We start from the raw sequence: 18,029 nt of genomic DNA, 5'->3' as shown, positions 1-18,029 counted from the left end.
ATAGAGACTGACAATGCAAGAGCAGTTTAAGATTGGAACTTCACAGAACCATATTTCAATCTCTACATAAGCTTGAATCAGTCTTACACCATTTTCATCTAATTTCTCCACTTTTGGTCAGAAGGTATACTCAGTGCTTTTTTTGTAAAAGAAAAAGGTGCCGGAACTCACATACGTCATACATCCAAAAAAGGTGCCAGAACTCCATTCTGAGCGTTCTATGAGAAAAAAAGCCCTGGGTATACTACAATATTTGTCCAAAGATATGCAATTTATATGTACTGTTGTATGCATGTCTGTTTTTAATCTGGAAAAGGGGCTGATTTGGAAAAAATAACACACAAGAAACAGCTTAATATATTGGTTTATATATTGTTCCCCAAAGTGCAAATTACACAAATTTTCTCTAATTAAAAACTAAACAGTCTTTTCCTCCATCCTTATTTCTTAGGGACTTCTTAAAGTTTTCTTATTTTCCTGAATTATATTCATGTCATTCTGATCATTCAAAACTAAGTCAAGGATCAGATTAAATCAAAGTTAGAATAGGTTGCCGAGGCCCCATTCCCAGATTTTTTTTAATGATTTCTTTTATAACTGAGCACAAAATTATTATACAAATAATCCCTAATCAGGGAATGAAAGGCTGGTTCTCTGAAAATATATTGAAATATATTAGATATTGAGATTTCAGTTTTCCAGAGAATTATTGTTTATAAGGAAACTACCAGTAGGTATGCTTAACTTAATGAAGAGAAGGCTTGGGAAGGGATATGATATCAGTCTTCTGATGCTTCCTCTGTCACAGAGAAGAGAGCATTGATTTATTCTCCATAACACCTTAGGGCAGGACAAAAAGCAATGGGTGGAAGCTTCTCAGAGGGAGATTCATCCTGGAAAAAAGGAGGAATTTCCTGACACCGAGAACAATTAATCAGTGGAATAGCTTGTCTCCCAGCATTTTAAGTGCACCATCACTGGAGATTTTCAAGAAACTATTTGTTCAGGATGGATGAAACAATGGATGGAAACTAAACAAATAGAGAACCTAGAACTAAGGAGAAATTTCCTAACAGTGAGAACAATTAACCTGTAGAATGGCTTGCCTTCAGAAATTGTGGGTGCCCCAACACTGGAGGCTTTTAAGAAGACAGTCATCTATCAGAAATAGTATAGTTGTCCTGCAAAAACAGGAGGTTGGACTAGATCAGGGGTGTCAAACTCAATTTCATTGAGGGCCGCATCAGCATTGCGGTTGCCCTCAGGGGACCGGGTAGGTGTGGCCTGGGTGGGCATGGCCTACTGGGTGGGTGTGGCTAGAGTGCGTATGGCCTACTGGGTGGGCGTGGCCAGCTCTGCATCGTTCGCATCAAGGGTGCCTATGGGGGCCTGGGCAGGAGTGGGACAGATCTGAGGGTCTCTGGCAGGAGGAGGGTCTCTGGGCCAGGGCCAAGGCAGTGGGGGCCGTTCCCTCACTGTTTCCAGGATGGCTTCGCGGGCCACATGTAACCACTTCGCGGGCCGGATCCGGGCCCCGGGCCTTGTGTTTGACATGTCTGGACTAGATGGCCTCCAAGATCCCTTCCAACTCTGTTACTGTTACTAGGATCATATAAGGAACCTTGCCTTGGACAAAGGGGTGGACTAGACCTCCAAGGTCCCTTCCAGCCCTATTATTCCATTATTCTAAGTATAGATTTATTCAGCAAATGTACACACACATGCACACACAAATAAATAAAATGGGGAAAATACATCTAAGTATAAAAAATTACCTTTGTTACACAACATAAGCTAACAGGTACAAGAATATCAGTGGCTTTACATTTCTATTATAACAATACAGATCCAGTGAACCAACAGAAGGAGAACAATTCCTTGGCTTTGCTTAATAGCAGCATGAACCCATTAATGAAAAGTCTTGCTGAGGTTTTGTAGCAGACATTGCATTCCCACTCCTCATCATGTAGAATCTAAAGTTTAAATAAATAAGATATTGCAGGGTAAAATTGTGCGAGCTTCTTTGATCTGAGCAAATACAGTTTTCAAAATCCATTAGAGAATCATAGAGTGGGTCTTTGGGCCAAACCTTTCAAAATTCGACTGAATCTGTCTATGTTATCAGTCTTGGGGCTCCCAGGGGACAGGATAAAATTTGCAATGGTTTTCTTACTGTAGTTAATATTATTGTCTCTTGTCTGGTGTGTATAGCTATTTTTTAATTGTAACTGTTCTAATTTATTTATTTATTATGTGCTGTATGTCATCCAGAGTCACTTTCATTATACAATTCTGATAAATAGATAAATAAATGAGGTCCACCTTTCCCTCATACAGTGCAAATTAAGACCACTCAGACTGATGGTTCTTAGCAATAGCATTTAGATTTATATACAGTATTACTCTGTAGTGCTTTATAGCACTGCCAGAGTGATTTACAGTGTCAGCATATTGCCCCCCAACAATCTGGGTCCTCATTTTATCAACCTTGGAAGAATGGAAGATTGAGTCAACCTTGAACCATTCAGGATCGAACTCCTGGCTGTGGGCAGAATTAGCCTGCAATACTGCATTCTAACCACCATGCCACCATAGTTCCTTAGGTATGTTTTTTCTGATATTCAGAAACTACCTTCCTGTAATTTAATCATTTGTTAATTTTATTTATTCAATTTTGAAAGCTTCCCACTCATCAATCATTCTTCTGGACTGCACCCTCTGCAGGAAGACAAAACAAGTCTACACATTCTGGCATGACCTTTTTTCAGATATTTGAAGAGTGCTACAATAATTCATCTCAGCCTTCTTTCTAAAGGTTAAATATTACTAATTACTTCAGTCTTTATAAGTAGTTACTTGCTAGCTCTCTGTTCATGCTTGTTGATTTTTCTGAATCTGTCTCACTTTGTAACAATCATTCTTTTAGTATAATTCCCAATACTGGACATGTTGTTGAAAGTGGAGTATGCACCATACAGTACTACGATATTCAACTTGTAATAGCATATGAGATCTTTTTTCAGAAGTATTTGGACTATTACTAAATCAGAAATTGTTGTTGTTGTTAGTTGCGAAGTCGTGTCCGACCCATCGCGACCCTATGGACAATGTTCCTCCAGGCCTTCCTGTCCTCTACCATCTTCTGGAGTCCAGTTAAGCTCACGCCTACTGCTTCAGTGACTCCATCCAGCCACCTCATTCTCTGTCGTCCCCTTCTTCTATTGCCCTCAATCTTTCCCAGCATTAGGCTCTTCTCCAGTGAGTCCTTCCTCCTCATTAGGTGGCCAAAGTATTTGAGTTTTAGCTTCAGGATCTGGCCTTCTAAAGAGCAGTCAGGGTTGATCTCCTCTAGGACTGACCGGTTTGATCGCCTTGCAGTCCAAGGGACTCGCAGGAGTCTTCTCCAGCACCAGAGTTCAAAGGCCTCAATTCTTTTGCGCTCAGCCTTTCTTATGGTCCAACTTTCACTGCCATACATTGCAACTGGGAAGACCATAGCCTTGACTATACGCACTTTTGTTGACAGGGTGATGTCTCTGCTTTTTAGTGTGCTGTCTAGATTTGCCATGGCTTTCCTCCCTAGGAGCAAGCGTCTTTTAATTTCTTGACTACAGTCCCCATCTGCAGTGATCTTGGAGCCCAGGAAAATAAAATCTGTCACTACCTCCATTTCTTCCCCATCTATTTGCCAGGAATTAAGAGGGCCGGATGCCATGATCTTAGTTTTCTTAATGTTTAGTTTCAACCCAACTTTTGCACTCTCCTTCTTCACTCGCAACAAGAGACTCTTCAGTTCCTCTTCACTTTCTGCCATTAGAGTGGTATCATCTGCATATCTTAGGTTGTTGATATTTCTTCCAGCAATCTTAATTCCAACTTTTGATTCATCTAGCCCTGCCTTTCTCATGATGTACTCTGCATATAAGTTAAATAGGCAAGGCGACAGTATACAGCCTTGCCGGACTCCTTTCCCAATTTTGAACCAATCAGTGGTTCCGTGTCCAGTTCTCACTGTTACTTCTTGGCCCGCATATAGGTTTCTCAAGAGACAAATAAGATGTTCTGGTACTCCCATCTCTTTAAGAACTTGCCACAGTTTGTTATGATCCACACAATCAAAGGCTTTAGCATAGTCAATGAAGCAGAAGTAGATGTTTTTCTGGAACTCTCTAGCTTTTTCCATGATCCAGCGTATGTTGGCAATTTGATCTCTAGTTCCTCTGCCTCTTCGAAATCCTGCCTGTACTTCTGGTAGTTCTCGATCCACATACTGCTGGAGTCTAGCTTGTAGGATTTTAAGCATAACTTTACTAGCATGAGAAATGAGTGCAATGGTGCGATAGTTTGAACATTCTTTGGCACTGCCTTTCTTTGGAATTGGAATGTAAACTGATCTTTTCCAATCCTGTGGCCACTGTTGAGTTTTCCAAATTTGCTGGCAAATTGAGTGTAGCACTTTTACTGCATCGTCTTTTAAGATTTTGAATAGCTCAGCTGGAATACTGTCACCTCCACTAGCTTTGTTGTTGCTCAGTTTTTCTAAGGCCCACTTCACTTCACATTCTAGGATGTCTGGCTCGAGGTCAGTGACCACCTCATTGTGATTATCAGGGACGTTAAGCTCATTCTTGTATAGTTCTTCTGTGTAATTTTGCCATCTCTTCTTAATCTCTTCTGCCTCTGTTAGGTCCCTGCCATTTTGGTCCTTTATCATGCCCATTTTTGCATTGAACGTTCCCTTCATCTCTCCAATTTTCTTGAAAAGATCTCTGGTCCTCCCTATTCTATTGTTTTCTTCTATTTCTTTGCACTGTTCATTTAAGAAGTCATTCTTATCTCTTCTAGCTATTCTCTGGAATTCTGCATTCAATTGGGCGTATCTTTCTTTTTCTCCCTTGCCTTTTGCTTCCCTCCTTTCCTCAGCTATTTGCAAAGCTTCCTCAGACAGCCATTTTGCTTTCTTGCATTTCTTTTTCTTTGGGATGGTTTTGGTTGCTACCTCTTGTACAATGTTGCGAACCTCTGTCCATAGTTCTTCAGGCACCCTGTCTATCAGATCTAATTCCTTAAATCTATTTGTCACCTCTACTGTATATTCAACAGGGATATGATTTAATTCATACCTGACTGGCCTAGCGCTTTTCCCTACTTTCTTCAGTTTAAGCTTAAACTTTGCAACAAGAAGCTCATGGTCTGAGCCACAGTCAGCTCCTGGTCTTGTTTTTATTGACTGTATAGAGCTTCTCCATCTTTGGCTGCAGAGTACATAGTCAATCTGATTTCTGTGTTGACCGTCTGGTGATGTCCATGTGTAGAGCCGACTCTTGGGTTGTTGGAAAAGGGTGTTTGCTATGACCATCGTATTCTCTTGACAAAATTCTATCAGCCTGTGCCCTGCTTCATTTTGTACTCCAAGGCCAAACTTGCCTGTTATTCCGGTTATCTTTTGGCTTCCTACTTTAGCATTCCAATCCCCCATGATGATAAGGACATCATTTTTTGGTGTTAGTTCTATAAGGTGCTGTAGGGCTTCATAGAACCGGTCAATTTCATCCTCTTCAGCACCGGTGGTTGGGGCATAGACTTGGACTACTGTGATATTGAATGGTTTGCCTTGGATTCGAACTGAGATCATTCTGTCATTTTGAGGATTGTATCCCAGTATTGCTTTTCCTACTCTTTTATTGACTATGAAGGCTACTCCATTTCTTCTGAGGGATTCTTGCCCGCAGTAGTATACCTGATGGTCATCTGAATTAAATTCACCCATTCCTGTCCATTTTAGTTCGCTGATACCTAAGATGTCAATGTTCAGTCTTGTCATCTCTTGTTTGACCACGTCCAGCTTTCCTTGATTCATGGATCTTACATTCCAGGTTCCTATGGAGAAAAAATCTTTACAGCATCGGACTTTCCTTTCACTACCAGACATATCCACAGCTGAGCGTCCTTTCGGCTTTGGCCCAGTCGCTTCATTCTTTCTGGCGCTACTAGTACTAGCCCTCTGCTCTTCCCCAGTAGCATATTGGACGCCTTCCGACCTGAGGGGCTCATCTTCCAGCGTCATATCGTTTTGCCTTTTGGTACTGTCCATAGGGTTTTCATGGCAAAGATACTGGAGTGGGTTGCCATTTCCTTCTCCAGTGGATCACGTTTTGTCAGAACTCTCTGCTATGACCTGTCCGTCTTGGGTGGCCCTGCACGGCATAGCTCATAGCTTCATTGAATTACGCAAGCCCCTTCGCCACGACAAGGCAGTAATCCATGAAGGGGAATCAGAAATTACCTATTTGATTTTGCTTCCTAAAAGCAGAATACTGCATTGTTACCTATTAAATGTCATTCCTTTACCTTATAGTAATGATACAAGAAGAATGAAAATGTAGACTTATGAATTTAAATTTGTATCCTTTCAGGATAGCCACAGGACAAACATATAGGGTACAGTTGCTGGAATTGGGTATGTGTAGTTTAACGAAGAGAAGGGTGAGGGGTGACATGATAGCAGTGTTCCAATATCTCAGGGGCTGCCACAAAGAAGAGGGAGTCAAGCTATTCTCCAAAGCACCTGAAAGCAGGACAAGAAGCAATGGATGGAAACTAGTCAAGGAGAGAAGCAACCTAGAACTAAGGAGAAACTTCCTGACAGTTAGAACAATTAACCAGTGGAACAACCTGCCTCCAGAAATGGTGAATGCTCCAACACTGGAAGTTTTTAAGAAGAGACTGGACAGCCATTTGCCTGAAATGGTATAGGGTTTCCTGCCTGAGTAGGGGGTTGGACTAGATGACCTCCAAGGTCCCTTCCAACTTCTTCTTCTTCTTCTTCTTCTTCTTCTTCTTCTTCTTCTTCTTCTTCTTCTTCTTCTTCTTCTTCTTCTTCTTCTTCTTCTTATTCTTATTCTTATTCTTATTATTATTATTATTATTATTATTATTATTATTATTATTATTATTATTATTATTATTATTATTATACATGAGTTCTGGTAGATTTTGGTAAGGGTGGCCAGTATTTATTTAAACATTTCTCCTTCTCCTTCTCCTTCTCCTTCTCCTTCTCCTCCTTCCCCTCCCCTACTCCTCCTCCTCCTTTCTAGATGTGGTGTGTTTTTGATCATTGGTACTATAAAAATATCACCCCTTTTTTCTTTTTCTCCTTTTATTCTGTAGGTTTTTCTTTCATCATACAATCAGCTACATAGATACATAAGTGGATAGATAGATGTATGCATAGATGGATGGATAATAGGTTTCTTCTTTATAATATACTGTCTTGTAATATAGTTGTATAGTTATTTTGTTTATACATGATGCTACTAATAAGAAATGGTTTTCAACAAAAGTTAATTTCAATGCTTTCTAGAGTTCAATAAATAATTGTATTATTGAGCCTCAGTATTCCAAGGGCTGAATTATTGCAACATTAATTCTTTCATACGGAGAAAAACCCTGTTTCCTTGGATTAAAATAATTATCCAGTCGGCTAATTTGAGTTTGGCAAAAAAAAATTTTTTTAAAGCACAGAATATATTTAAGAATACAGATGGAAGTATCCATGAGGGTGGAAAGGGGAGGGAGAGAGACAGAAGAAAGTAGTCTTAGCATAATTTGCCCCTTTTGTGCATTGTGTCATTATGTTGCATACATATGAAAGGGCACAGCTGATTTTGTTTTAGTGTAATGCTACTTGTATCATCTGAAGGAAAGGTTGGGTTTTGCAAATGCCTATAAATGCAGAACTGATATTTCTGCTGTAAGCTTCTTGGGACAAGAAATGGTAATTTAAACTGTCCAAATGAACATGTGTTGTTTAGATGATGCTATACATATTAAGTAGGGATGCGGTGGCTCAGTGGGTTAGGATGCTGAGCTTCTCGATCAGAAGCTTGGCAATTTGGCCGATCGAATCCCGAGTGCCGCCTAACAGAGTGAACGCCTGTTACTCGTCCCAGCTTCTGCCAACCTAGCAGTTCAAAAGCACGTAAAAATGCAAGTAGAAAAATAGGGACCACTACGGTGGGAAGGTAACAGCATTCCATGCGCCTTTGGCGTCTAGTCATGCCGGCCACATGACCACGGAGACGTCCTCGGACAAGCGCTGGCTCTTCGGCTTTGAAACGGAGATGAGCACCGGCCCCTAGAGTTGGAAACAACTAACACGCATGTGCAGGGGAACTTTTACCTTTACCTTTATACATATTAAATAATAGTAATATTTTTGGATTTTGATATAAAATGTTTTTTACAAGTTAATAGGTATGTGTTGCTTTTAAGTAAATACCTGAAATGAAATTGAAACACATAAGGGAAAATAGTAAGTGGAAATGGAGTAATTTATTATCTTATACATCTAGGTATTACCACTGTTAAATGGGCAGCATTATAAAGGTTTTACCAAAGTAAAAGTAACAAGAGATATCTTTTTTTTTTACTCTGTTTCACCATATGCAAAAGGTAAAAGGTGGAATTATAATGTGACCTCCGGGGCTTGGAAAAATGTAACCATGACTAATTATCTTAGAGTTTATGGTTTTCAAAGGTCACTGCTGATCTATTTTTGGCCTGTTCAAGATTAGATTTTTTTTTTAAATGTAGAATTAGTCACAAGCTGCCAGAGAAACTGGATGTGAATTTTCCATTTTTTAAAGGGTAAATATAAAATCTTCAATAATTCAAGGTTGGAAAAAGAAGGAAAACAGGGGAATTTTCACACAAATTTTATGAAAGAATCCTTAACCTGTTTTTTTTTCATTTTGCAATATCTTCAGACACTTAAAAATAATTTACTGTTGAAATTTAGTTAACTTTCTATCTATATGTCATATGAACATTGATGACTGCAATATCAGTTTTCCTTTTTCAGAGGTGAAATTTTATTTTCTCTTTTCTTTTTGTTGATTTTCATGGGACCATCGTGAATCATCAATTTAAACTCTGAAGGCTCCTTGAATAGCTACCAGTCTAGATAGCTGTTTACTACCTGCTTAAGCATAGCATGCCATAAATACTAGATGCTGAGGGGACAGAATAGAATAAATATGTCACCTTTCTATGAGTTTCCTGTAATGAAATGTTGGATTAGATGGGCTCTTGAGCCGATCTACCAGGAGTCTCCTTATAGTCTCAACAGAGCCTCAGTTTATAATATGAGTGAATAAGTGGGCTTTGATATGAACCATTGAATAGATTGAAAATCAAGTTGCCTTCTCTTCATTATTTTCTTTGAAAAACTGGGTCTTGGAGATGCCTTCATTTACTGTCCAATTTGTCATATCTACCTTCTGGGCATTTCTGTCATGCGTGCTAGTCGTTTCCAATTCTAGGGGCCGGTGCTCATCTCCGTTTCAAAGCCGAAGAGCCAGCGCTTGTCCGAGGACATCTCCATGATCATGTGGCCGGCATGACTAAACACCAAAGGTGCACGGAACGCTGTTACCTTCCCACTGTAGTGGTCCCTATTTTTCTACTTGTATTTTTACGTGCTTTCGAACTGCTAGGTTGGCAGAAGCTGGGACGAGTAACAGGCGCTCACTCTGCTACACGGCACTCGGGATTCGACCCGCCAAACTGCCAACCTTCTGATCGACAAGCTCAGCATCCTAACCCACTGAGCCAACGTGTCATTGTACATATGCCATTATTTTTTGAGGCTCTTTAATATATTTTGCTCCCTTAGGTGAAGAAAAAGAGGGCTTCTTTTTTTCTCATTCTATTACAGAAGCTGATCAGAGTAACAAATAAACTATGGTTTAACAGTGGTCATGATAGTATGGCATTCTCCACCTCAACTACAGTAGCATGCTGTCTTAGGATGTATAGCTACCTGCAGTTCTATCCACCAATAGAAGAAAAATGCTTTAAACTGTAAGTTCCTAATTCATTTCATGATGCTGAAGAAAGAAGGGGTTCAATTCATGACATGCAGAATAATTGCAGTTCTGAAAGAATCAGAACTGGAGAAGATATGTATCCTAGATATCCTTCTACATATACAAACTATTTATTCAGTATGGTGAGCACTTTTTCTAAAGATCCAAAACAATTTGAATATATCATGTATAATTTAGTGTTCACATCCTGGGGACCAAAGAGTTTCTTTTTGCTGCCTACCAATGATAATCAACTTTATTTTACAAATCTTATTCCATATTTAGAAACATTGGACCAGTTTCAGAGGAGGAAAAAAAATAAAAAAAAGTTAATAAATCTGCCAGGTGAGACTGACCAAGCCAGGATTACTTTTAGTCATAGCTTTTCCTTCTATCTTCTGAAGGTTTTTGTTTGTCTTGAGACAGAATTAGCTGTTAGAATAGAAATGAATTCCCACAGAAGATCTCTACTTTCCATCTTAGAATATATGTCTTAGTTCAAGCAATAGGACCACACAGACTTTATTCAAGTGGAAACAGCTGCAACTAGTCTTTAGCACTTGCTTTGAAGAGTTGCATCTGTGTGGTCAGGCAGGAGTGGTGATGCCATGGACTGCCTGTTTACAGATCATTTGTTTAGATGCAGATCTTGGCACTAATAGCTAGCCTAGCACTACCGTATGTGCTTGCCTTCTGGATGTAATGGTTTCATGCCTTTGGGTCATCTTAGTGCACTTTGCGAAAATATGCCAAATTAGGAAATAACTAATTAGAAATTGATTTGATTTGCTTATAAACTTATTTTCCCTGTACACTGATTCATGTTCTGCAGCTTCTCCAAATATTTCTTTCTCATTCAAATGAAGAGCTGTTTATAATTAGCTTTCAGCTAGTATAATATGGCTATTTGGCACATGGACTTTCCTTTAGCTGAAAACGTATACAGTATATTAGTAATTTGTACAGAAGAAAGTGCATCTTAAAATAGAGTAAACTTGCACATGAAGTTATTATTTTTTTCAAAACCAATTGGATGCATGCCTGTAATCCATATTTTACATCTGCTTTAATCCAGGTGTATATTTGACATAGGTTTAGAATTTACACAGCAATACCATTAGGAGCAAGACATTCCTTACCAGAAGGTTTCCCTCATGTAGAAAATATGTGTGGAAAAAACATGAGCAAACTCCAGGATCCTCTGCTGGTAAACCTTTGTCTAGATACAGTCAGAGGTTAATGGACTTAATTGGCATGCAAGTAAAGCCTGAACTCAAGCAAAATTATCTACAGGAGGGGCAAAGGGGCCCAGATGATACAAGCAGCATTGCAGATTTGTGATGCAAGCTCTGTCTCTTTCCTATGTGTGCTGCAGTATGGCACATAAACCCCAATGGGATAAGTTTGTAGTGTGTTGCCACATCATTTTGGTAAAAGTAGCTATATCTTGCCATCTCTGCTGAACTCAGATGAGGCCTCTGTTGCCTATAAGGTAAATGTAAATGTTCCCCCGCACATGCGTGCTAGTCGTTTCCAAATCTAGGGGCCGGTGCTCATCTCCGTTTCAAAGCCGAAGAGCCAGCACTTGTCCGAGGATGTCTCCGTGGTCATGTGGCCAGCATGACTAGATGCCAAAGGCGCACGGAACACTGTTACCTTCCCACAGTAGCGGTCCCTATTTTTCTACTTGCATTTTACATGCTTTCGAACTGCTAGGTTGGCAGAAGCTGGGATGAGTAACAGGCGCTCACTCTGTTACGTGGCACTCAGGATTTGACCTGCCAAACTGCTGACCTTCTGATCGACAAGCTCAGTGTCCTAACCCACTGAGCCACCGCGTCCCTACCTGTTGCCTATACCACTATATAGGCATAACAGAGTGAGCGCCTGTGGCCTAGAGGTTAAAACAACTGCCTAATGTGCAATCAGTCCAGGTTCGAATCTCAGAAGGGTATGGCTGACTGATGAAAACAAATAAGTTTGAAATGCATATCAGTCTTCCTTTAATTCTTTGTTAGCAATCTAAAATTTACACACACACACACACACACACACACACACACACACACACACACACACACACACACACATATATATATATATATATATATATATATATATATATATATATATATATATATATATATGTGTGTGTGTGTGTGTGTGTGTGTGTGTGTGTAAATTACTAACAAAGAATTAAAGGGAAACTGAGATGTATTTCTGACTCCTTAGTCGTCATCAGTCAGCTATACCCTTCTGAGATTCGAACCTGGGCTGATTGCATACAAGGCAGTGTTATTTGCCTCTAAGCCACAAGGTCCCTCTCGCTCTGTTAACTAAATAGTTATGTGTATATATATATACACATAACTAAATAGTTATGTGTATATATATATATATATATATATATATATATATATATATATATATGGATCTTCGGTCATTTGGGTTTCCTCCCGCGTAGAACTAAAGGTGTAGGTGCAACGTTTCGACGGAATCCCATCCATCATCATCAGGCTGGTGGCTTTAGCTTCCTTCTTCTGGGAGAAGCATGTGGCTGTTTGTTCCTCTTTTTACGAAATCCCATGCACCACCTGCCCCACCACATACATCGGACAGACCAACAGAAGAATAAGTGCACGCATTGAAGAGCACAAAAACTCACTCAGAAAGGGAGAACAAACTTCATCCCTGGTCCAACACTTTGAAGCCACGGGACATGAAATTGATTTTAAAAAAACCAAAACTATCGCCAAAATTGAACATTTTAACAACAGAATAATCAGAGAAGCCATTGAGATAGAAAAACGCCCCCACAGCATTAACAAACGAGATGATACCTCTCGCTTACCAGCCATTTGGAAACCCGCCTTGATTGATAGACGAGTCCCAACCACCAAGAATGATACCAGACCCAAACTCATGATAACATCACATGACATCACCACCACACAACCATTCAAAAAGCAAATCCGAACCCACAATGATAACGAGGCACAACCACAAAACAAAAACCTAACTACAGCTGCAACATCAGCCACTTTAAACCCCTCCAAACCACACAATAAGCAAACTGACACCCACTATAAAAACATGGCACCACCACAAACACGAAGCCGAACAAAAGCAGCACAACTCACCAGCTCAGGTCTGGAGCTGGCAGCTGAGACCAGCCCATCCACTCAGAACACACCCCCACCCAATCAGAACACACCCACCATTCAAAACACACTCCCACCCAATCAGAACACACTTGGTCCCCCACCCAATCAGAGCACACCTCCACCCACAGAACACACCCCCTCTGGCAGTTTAAAAAAGAGGAACAAACAGCCACATGTTTCTCCCTGAAGAAGGAAGCTAAAGCCACCAGCCTGATGATGACGGATGGGATTCCGTCGAAACGTTGCACCTACACCTTTAGTTCTACGCGGGAGGAAACCCGAATGACCGAAGATCCACATATAAACACCCGCGAAAACCTCAGAAAACATTATATATATATATATATATATATATATATATATATATATATATATATATATATATATATATATATATATATATATATATATATATATATATATATATATATATATATATATATATATATATATAAAATGCTTGTTAACTATTTAGATTACTTGCTAGGCCCCAAACATGGGACAAATCTTTATTTCCTGTTTCAGCCTAACCGAAGGCCATGGACAGGCAGTAGTCACAACAGTGACAGCTCATATTTGTGTAATTTTTTTTTAGATTGCTAACAAAGAATTAAAGGGAGACTGATATGCATTTCAAACTTATTTGTTTTCATCAGTCAGCCATACCCTTCTGAGATTCGAACCTGGGCTGATTACACATTAGGCAGTTGTTTTTACCTCTAGGCCACAAGCTCTATCTCACTTTGTTAGCTGAGAAGCAAGGGAGATATGTGTTAAATGCTTGTTAACTATTTAGATTACCTTGCTAGGCCCCAAACATGGGACAAATCTTTATTTCCTGTTTCAGCCTAACCGAAGGCCATCGACAGGCAGTAGTCACAACAGTGACAGCTCATATTTGTGTTACCTAGCAAGGTAATCTAAATAGTTAACAAGCATTTAACACATATCTCCCTTGCTTCTCAGCTAACAAACTCTATAGTTTCTTGAGGTGAAACTCAAGGTAGGAGTGGAAAGATTGCAGAATTCTTGTACTGTGATCTTATAATAAAGGTAGCTGCTAATGAACAGGTAGGAAATGATTCCAAGAATATCAAAGAAAAATGTAAGGAATATATTGAATACTACTATACTATAGTATATTTCTATAGATATCTATAGATATAATTCTATAGATAATTCTATAGATATCAACATTCAAAATATCTTGGAAGATATTCTCTACAAGAACTTCTGGTAAAAGATAAAGTTAGCACTCTAATCATTAACAAGTCAGGAGGCTATAGGAATATATACAAAAATATGGCATATATATAGAAATATAAATCACAACAGAAGAAGAATCTGTAAATATCTAAACAAACTATACCAGCAAATCTGGAAAATAGCCAACAGATTGAAAGAAGTTAGTCTACATGCCAATACAAAAAAAGAAGGCCTCACAGAGTGTTTAATTTTCACATTCTAGTAAAATAATGCTATAATCATCACCCAATGCAGATTATAGCCTTATATGGAAAGTGAAATACCAGATGTTTAATATGGCTTTTTAAAAAAAGCCTAGGAACAGGAGGCATTATTGCTAGTACATGCTGGATAATTGAGAAAGCCAAAGAGTATCAACATTAAGTCAATATGTGCTTCACTAATTAAAGTAGGATCTTTGATTATTTCAGTCAAATAAGGCTATGGAATGTGCTTAGGAAAATGGTAATCTGAAAGCATTTTATAATCCTCATGTGAAACCTATGTATAGGTCAGTAAGTCATAGTTGAGATGGAACATGACAAAACAGACTGGCTTCAAGTTAGCAGAGAAGGGAGACAATGCTGTATATGCTCATTATTTATTCAACCTATATCTGAATATATATTATGAGGCGATGGAGTGGAATAAGAGTTTAAAATTAGAGAAAGAAACATCAATAACCTGCATTTTGCTAATGACAGAACTCTGAACATGCAAAAGATCTATAAGCTGTGGTAAAGAAAATCAAGGATCACAGTGAAAAAATGAGAGTAAAATTAAGTACAAAGAAAACCAAGTGAGTCCTAGCATTAACAATTAAGATACTGAAGTGGCCGATAGTTTCTGCCTTAAGAATGGTTATCAACAATAAAAAATGTTTATATTGTTTAGAAATATGCCACAGACTAGAACTCTGTGCAGCTGTTTTATGCTTTTGGAAGATGTTGTTTTCCAAGGTACTTCCTGGAATGGCGATGTGATGACATTCACAATCATTTCAGAAAGTTCTATGAAAATGCTATTCTGATACTATGCTGTGTCTACATCTACAAAAGATCAGAACTGTGAATGAAATGGTTTTTCCTTTGATGTTCTTTTTCTTTTAATCACAGTCCATTGTTTTCTTTTTTCTTTTAGTCAAAGTATAACAATCACACACCCACACTAATTCTCAAACACTTGTTCGTGAACATCAGCCATGATACGTTTGCAATAACTGAGATATAGAAACCGGAGACATGCTATATATTTGACCGATGGTTCCGACAGACTGCAAGTTCTGGCTTATCCATGCCAACTAGCTGCCAGCCTCTATGGGAACAAAAGTTGGACTTTGAAGAAGCAAGAAAAGAAGGTTAACACTTTTGAACACTGGTGTCGGAAAAGAATCCTGAAAAAACCATAAATAGTCCAAAAGAAAAACAAAGAAATGGGTCAAAAAAATAAGTGAAAATAGTTTTCCCCAAGCTATAAATGACTACTCTGAAATTATCACATTATGCAAAGAAATAGCTCTCAGGCAAAGTGTAAAATGCTAGGAAGAGTAGAAGGAAAGAGAAAAAAAGAAGATGGTCACAGAAAGGCAGGTTCACAAGTTCAATTCCAGCAGCAATGAATGTGGAATTAGAATGCCTGAAGAACCAGAACCAATTTGATGACGCATAATCCATCAGTCAATCAGTCAATCAACAGTAGGCTTCAGGACTGCTATTGACATTGATGAGAAACATTTCCTAAAATAATTAATAATACTATGTATAAATATCGGTAACTTCCAACTGCTAAACCTTTGGAGAATTCCATGAGGTAGCTAAACAGTTAGCTCAGGACTCTGTCTTTTAGTTTGGTTTCACAATTGCCAGGTTCTTATACTTCTGGATTTCACCTAATATACCATCAACCAAATATCTTATTTTCATCACTCTTTATATTGGCTGGGTCCATGGGAGAAATCTTAGATTATACTTTAGGGAGTAAAATATTTTGGGCCAATTTTGCTATCTAATCTATATTTTCTCAATTATTAGGAAACATAGCTCTGATAACTGACTGTACCAGAGGTAGCCAATCTTTTTAGGCTAATTTGCTGGTATGGAATTTTGAAATCAAACACGTTGATTGCCAATTTACAAAATGGCAGCCCTGGTAGAGCAACCACATACAATTCACCTATTTACCAGAAGGCAAACTGACCCCTTCCTCTCACTCCTGCAGGCTGTCTAAAAAAATCTAGTTTTTCTTGGTAAATGGATACACTTCCAGGTAGAAACTGTCCTACTTTTATTTTCTAAGAATGAAGGTGTGGTCCACGTGCATTCCAAAGGCATTACTGAAAATAAAGCTGATGGTAGAAGTTGGTGTTTTTCTTCATAGTATCACATTGTCCATGGTCTATTGGTACTGATAAGCACCATGAACTGGAAATGTTTACAGTCTGTTTCTAGCCTATTTAAATGATGTCTTTTCTTACTATATCACAACACTCAACATAACAAGAAAAGGAGGCCTGTTTCCCTTAGCAACAGGGAAAGTGAAATTAGCAAAGTATGCAGAAAAAACATTGTCAAGAATATGCAGTGGGCTACTTTGGGAAAAAGAGATGTATCCTTCTGAAGGCTAAGTTCCACCTTGTACTATTTTATATTATTTTTAAATTATATTTCTGATACAGGTGAGCTCTCTGGTGTTTTTTTTTACAGAGATATGAGTATTTTCAACAGAGTTTGCTTTCAAATGCAGAAAAAGCACGAGATTTTAGAAAACTGATGTTGGATGTGGGCTTTTAAAAAATTCAGAATCATCTTAAAAACACAACTGAATCACATATAATTGAAATGTAAATTAGAGACAGAAAAGAATATCATGTATCCTGATGGAATGAGTTTGATGTTTTGCTCACAGAAAATATATGGTGGAATGAATATGAGCAAGTACCAAAATAGGTGGTTCAAAAGCATACATGAATTCCAAGAGATCTTGTCTAGGTTTAAATGAAAAAGCAAACTGGCACCATTGCAGCTGTTTTATGCTTTTGGAAGATGTTGTTTTCCAAGGTACTTCCTGGAATGGCGATGTGATGACATTCACAATCATTTCAGAAAGTCCTAGAAAAAGAAACAAATATCTGTGCAAAGAACCTGATGCTGTCATAAGTAGGTGAGATGGATGACAATCAAGATGCATGAATGAATGCATGAATGAATGAATGAATGAATGAATGAATGAATGAATGAATGAATGAATGAATGAATGAATGAATGATAATATGATAAAAAGCATAAAAATTTTGTATATTTTGTATATTTTTAAAAAGTAAGTGCAACACTCAACTTTAAAGAGAGAAAGAGTGAAAGTGAGAGTGAGAGAGTGAGAATGAGAGTGAGAGAGTGCGTATGTGTGTGTGTGAGAGAGATTTTAAATCTTTAGAAAACATATTGTTGAAAAAACTGCTGGCAAAATTGGATAGGTTCACTATTGAATACACAATTCTACATGGATCTTCATTACATTTTATATTCATTTATGAGTGAATGAACAAAATAAGTATACTACAGTGGTGATAATGATGATAAAAGGCAGAAAAAAGTCCTGCCTCTTGGAATTTTATGTATTTTTTAAAAGTAAGTGCAACACACAACTTTGATTAGAAAGAGAAAGAGGAAGAGGGAGAGATTTAAAACCCTTGGAAAACATATTGTTGAGAAAACTGCTGCCAAAATTGAAAAGTATACTATTGAATACATAG

The sequence above is a fragment of the Vipera berus genome (assembly GCF_964194415.1).
Source record: "Vipera berus genome assembly, chromosome: 3".
NCBI classification, from domain to species: domain Eukaryota; kingdom Metazoa; phylum Chordata; class Lepidosauria; order Squamata; family Viperidae; genus Vipera; species Vipera berus.
Note: the sequence above shows the minus strand (reverse complement) of the source record.